General features: G+C 40.4%; 1 pseudogene; it reads left to right on the top strand.

The window, feature by feature from the left end:
- Window positions 1-4,165: 4,165 nt before the first annotated feature.
- Window positions 4,166-5,044, top strand: LOC112912522 (eukaryotic translation initiation factor 4H pseudogene; annotated as a pseudogene).
- Window positions 5,045-5,694: the final 650 nt, after the last annotated feature.

Raw genomic sequence — 5,694 nt, 5'->3', positions numbered from 1 at the left:
ATCAGGACATATTCAACATCTAGCCCAGTGCCTGACACATGGTAGGTCCCAAGAGATAGTAGGTCGAATGCCACGAAACTGATACTTTTTAAAATTAAAACCAGGCATATGTTGGGGCACCTGGGTGGCTTTGTTGGTTGAGTTTCCAACTCTTGGTTTCAGCTCAGATGATCTCAGAGTCATGAGATTGAGCCCTGCATCAGGCTCTGTGCTCAGTGTGGAGTCTGCTTGAGACTCTCTCTCCTTCTCCATGTGCCCATCCTCACTGTGTGCTCTCTCTCTCTCTCTCTCTCTAAAAATACATAAACAAACAAACAAATAATCTTTAAAAAACAGGAATATATCAGCAACCTCATAAGTTTCAACCTAATACTTTTTGAACAAATGAAAAATGAGGCAGGTGAATTATTAAGAGAATGAGAAAGTAGCCTCAGGAGTATGTTCTAGTCCCACATTACTATTTAATCCCATGACCCTGAGATCATGAACTGAACCAAAATCAAGAGTTGAATGCTTAACCAATTGAGCCACCCAGGCACCCCTATTCAAGTAGTATTTTAAAGGAGAATTAGAATGTGCTTTTCCCATCAGTTATATCCCTTAACATGCCTCCATTGCATTTAAATATTTAAAAACAAAATAAAACAAAACAAATCTTTACCCCGGCCTTCAGCTCTGCAAGACTCAGGAATCTGGTTGAGTTGCTGGTCTGAGGATGTTCCCCCTAAAAGAAGGAGCACCTCTAATCTTTGTCATATGTATCTCTGTAGTGAACTCCTTTAAGTCTATGCCTTGCACCCATAGGCCCTTGTGTCCTTCCTTATGCTCTATCTCCTCCCATGATCTTTCATGTTTTCTTCCCCTTTCACAACTGTCTTTGACAACTAATTCATCAGGGGCATAGAGACTTCTACATGATGTGTCTACTCCATTTCTTTGCTGATAAAGTACTGAGTTTTCTTTACTAGGTCATAATAGAATTTGTTTTATTCAAGTGAAAAACCAAAAAGAGGAATCAAAGACACTATTGAATGATGAAGGAATGAACTACTTACCCTGAATGGATTGTAGCATTAGAATGGAGTACCTTTGAGGTGTTGGAGACAGAACCTAAAGGATTTCAGGGCTGCCTCCACTTCACACTCCCATTTTTCCTTTCTTCTATCCAAGGAACTGCAAGTATGGCAATTATGTGACTCTTAACTCTTAACTCATCCTCCTGAGAGAGGAGGAGGGTCACAGAATCTACCAGAGGAACCAGGGGTTTAAAAAGTTTGAAAATTACTGTCTTGAGCCAAAAAAAAAAATCAGATTTTAGAACAATTTCCTAGGTGTCTCAAAAAGATTGAACTCAGTTCCAAGAGGACCTAATGTTGGAGTATTAATTTTGGCTACCAGTATTTGATATAATGTAGGAGCTGCATACATACACAATGAAGAGTTGAATGAATGATTTGAGGATACACCAGCCAATGAAAAACATTAAAGTATAACTTCCTACTTTTTTTTCAATTTGTGTGTATATATTTCAAACAGAAGTAGGTTCATTTTGCATATACTGTGTCAAAATATTCCATTATGAAAAAATCAGATTGTTTTGTTGTTGACGATGTTTTTTTGTCTTTCCAGATTAAAAGTACACATTTCAACTTTAGGTTTCCAGTTCAGTATGGAAGGAGCTTGAAGGCCATCACGACCATTGTCATTGAAACAAAAAAGCTGACAAATCAAAAATCAACAATTCTTATACTACTGCAGAATTGAAATCACAGAACAAACTACTGCCCTTACAAACTGGAGAGATAGATAGGTGTATATAGAGAATCACAGCTTACTGGAGCAGAAATTCAGGATGAAATCACTGCTGAAGCCAGCATCATAGTAGAGAAATAAACTATAATTGATCAATTATTAGAGGCTTATTTTGGACAAGTTTAAGAATTAAAAATTCGAGGTGAATCCAGTCTTTTTTTTTTTTAATTTTTTTTAATTTATTTATGATAGTCATCAGAGAGAGAGAGAGAGAGAGGCAGAGACAGAGGGAGAAGCAGGCTCCATGCACCGGGAGCCTGACGTGGGATTCGATCCCGGGTCTCCAGGATCACGCCCTGGGCCAAAGGCAGGCGCTAAACCGCTGCGCCACCCAGGGATCCCGGTGAATCCAGTCTTAAGGGGTACTCCACGTTTTCATGAATTTTACCTCCAAGAGTCCTACCAGCTTCTCACAATGAAGATCAGAGTAAAATATGGTCCTGATTCCAGTAAGAAGAGGGAAAATATAGCCATTTCAAAAAACACGCAGAGCATTCTGTTCTTTTTATCCATCTCTAGTCTTCCTGGCTCACCTACTTATGGAGGGAGAACTGAGAAGCACTTTTGAAGGTCATAGCCCATTGCACAAGCTCAAAATGGATCGAAAACCTAAATGTGAGATCTAAAATAATGAAACTCTAAAAAAAAAAGGCTTCACAACATTGGATTGATTTGGCAATGGGTTCTTGGATATGACACCAAAGACACAGGTAACAACAAAAAAATTAAACAAATTAGACTTCAAGAACATTTAAAAATTTTATGCATCAAAGACTCTATCGGCAGAGTAAAACAGCAAGCCATAGAATGAGAGAAAATATTTGCAAATCATATTTTCTGAAAATCATATTTTTAATAAAAGATTAATATCTAGACATTTCTCCAAAGAAGATATACAAATGGCCAATAAGCTCATAAAAAATGGTCAACATCACTATTCACCAGGGAAATGCCAACTAAAACTATTATGAGATACCACCACTCACCTTTTAGTATAGCTACTATCAGAAAAAAAAAAAAGAAAACAACACATGTTGGTAAGCTCGTGGATCCTTATGCACTGTTGATGGGAATGTAAAATGGTAAGGCTTTGTGGGAAACACTATGGTGGTTCTGCCAAAATTTTAAAATAGAATTACCATACTATTCATGAATTACATTTCTGGGTATATACCCCGAAGAATATAAAGCAGAATCTCAAAGAGATATCTGTACCCTACCTTTATAGCAGCATTATTCATAATAGCTAAGATGTGGAAGCAACCTAAATGTTCATTGAAAAATGAATGGATAAGCAAAATGTGGTTTATACATACAGTGAAATATTATTCAGCCTTAAAAAGGAAGGAAATTCTGGAACACATGAGTGGCTCAGTCAGTTAAGCATCCAACTCTTGATTTTGGTCTCAGGGTTGTGAGATGGAGTCCTGCATGGGGTTCTGTGCTCAATTGGGAGTCTACTTGAGATTTTCTCTCTCCCTCTGACCCTCCTCTCCTCTCTAAAATAAATGAATAAATATTTTTTAAAAAAAATAAAAGGAAAGGGAGATCCCTGGCTGGCTCAGTGGTTTAGCACCTGCCTTCAGCCTAGGGCGTGATCCTGGAGTCCCAAGATCGAGTCCCACATTGGGCTCCTGCATGAAGCCTGCTTCTCCCTCTCCTTCTGCTTGTGTCTCTGCTTCTCTCTGTGTGTGTCTCTCATGAATAAATAAAAAAAAATCTTTAAAAAAATAAAAAAATAAAAGGGAAGGAAATTCTGACATATGCTACAGTGTAAGTGAATACTGAGGACAGTATGCTAAGTGAAATAAGCCAGTCACAAAAAGACAAGAACTGTATGAGTCCACTTATATGAAGCGCTTAGAATGGTCAAACTTATACAGACAACAGGTAGAATGGTGTTTGTTGGGTACTGGTGTGAGGAGAAAATGGGAAGTTATTATGTATTGGAGATAGGGTTTCAGTCATATAAGAAGAAAATAATTCTGGAGATAGATGGTGGTGATGATTGCACAACATTATGAATATATTTAATACCACTGATGCATATACTTAAAAATGATGATGGTAAATTATATATTTTTCTTTTAATACAATAAAAAATTAAAATTCATTTAAAATATAGGTACACAAATATAGGGCATGGAAAGTAAAATCCTTTGGTATTCCACTCTTTCTATGACAACTGGTATTAAAGTTCTATTGCAGGTTTTGTTTTTTGTCTATGCATCTCTTAGTACTTGTTATGTAGTAATTCTTCTTTTTAAAAAGATGTCACATATACATGCCATTCAATCTGCTTTGTTTAATTAAAATTAATATACACGGGTTCCTCTCGGAGCGGAGACGGCAAATGGCGGATTTCGATACCTACGATGATCCGGCCTACAGCAGCTTCGGCGGCGGCCAAGGGTCCCACGGCAGTGCATGGTTCCCGCAGCCAGAAGGAGCTGCCCACAGAGCCCCCGTACACAGCGTATGTAGGAAATCTACCTTTTAATACAGTTCAGAGAGACATAGATGCTATCTTTAAGGATCTCAGCATAAGAAGTGTGCGGCTAGTCAGAGACAAAGACACAGACAAATTTAAAGGATTCTGCTATGTAGAATTTGATGAGGTGGATTCCCTTAAGGAAGCCTTGACATACGATGGTGCACTGTTGGGTGATCGGTCACTTCGTGTGGACATTGCAGAAGGCAGAAAACAAGATAAAGGTGGCTTTGGATTCAGGAAAGGTGGACCAGATGACAGAGGCTTCAGGGATGACTTCTTAGGAGGCAGGGGAGGGAGTCGCCCAGGTGACCGGCGAACAGGCCCCCCAATGGGGAGTCGGTTCTGAGATGGCCCTCCCTTTCGAGGTTCCAATACGGACTTCAGAGAACCAACAGAAGAGGAGAGAGCACAGAGGCCACGGCTCCAGCTGAAGCCTCGAACAGTTGCAACGCCCCTCAATCAAGTAGCCAATCCCAACTCTGCTATCTTCGGGGGAGCCAGGCCCAGAGAGGAAGTCGTTCACAAGGAGCAAGAATGAGCTTGAGGTTGGGAGGGAATGGGGTGTGGGGGAGTTAGCTCGAGACCACAACCTGGCCAGCCCCTTGGGTTGGCAGTCCTGCAGCCACCATTCCTGTGCCTGACTTTTGTCCTCCTTTCTTATAAGGGAAACACAGCTTGTGAGTGCATGTCAGCAGTTAACAAGTGGTTTTTAGTACATTCTTGGCTTTGCTGAACCTATCTAGTGCCTGTTCGTGCTTTTTTTTTTTTTTTTCTGCCATTCCTTTCGCCTTTTCCTTCTGTCTTTTCTCCTTCCTGCTTCTTGTTTCTTTCCAGTATATGAGTGTCTCCTGAGGGACAAAGCAGCCACCCATGGGCGTTCTCTGGATGGAGGTGCTGCTCCATTTTTCTCCTTTGCTTTCTCTTTACTTTAGAGCACTGGCCAGACCCAGGTGTTTCTTTGATTTTTCTAGCGCTTCTCTTCTAACCTGCATGTAGAGTTCTGTATTGCTGTGGCTTCCATGGGGAGGGGGGAAAAAGATGAAGAGGAAAGAAAAAAACAGGAAAGAAATCACAAATTGGGTAGCATCTTTATTCCGCTGTGATCAACATGCAGAATTTAAGGCACCTTGTTTTCAAAACAAGAGTAAAATACCTGTTGATCCTTGCAAATTCCTTCCTATTCCTATTTATAAGCAGCCCTGTCTCTGTTACTCCTGCCCAGAACGGATTTTTCAAGCAGAAGAGGCTCTCAATTCAAACATGGAACCCAAAAGAAGGGGATAGAGGTGTGGAGTGTCGGTGAGGAACTTGGATCAGGCCAGCTGAGCACATTGCTGTGTTCACACCCGCCAGTGTCCCAGGCTGCTCCCCTCCTTCCTAGCAGTAGT

This window comes from Vulpes vulpes, chromosome X, assembly GCF_048418805.1.
Source record: "Vulpes vulpes isolate BD-2025 chromosome X, VulVul3, whole genome shotgun sequence".
In the NCBI taxonomy this organism is placed as follows: Eukaryota; Metazoa; Chordata; class Mammalia; order Carnivora; family Canidae; genus Vulpes; species Vulpes vulpes.
This window is presented reverse-complemented; position numbering and strand designations above follow the sequence as displayed.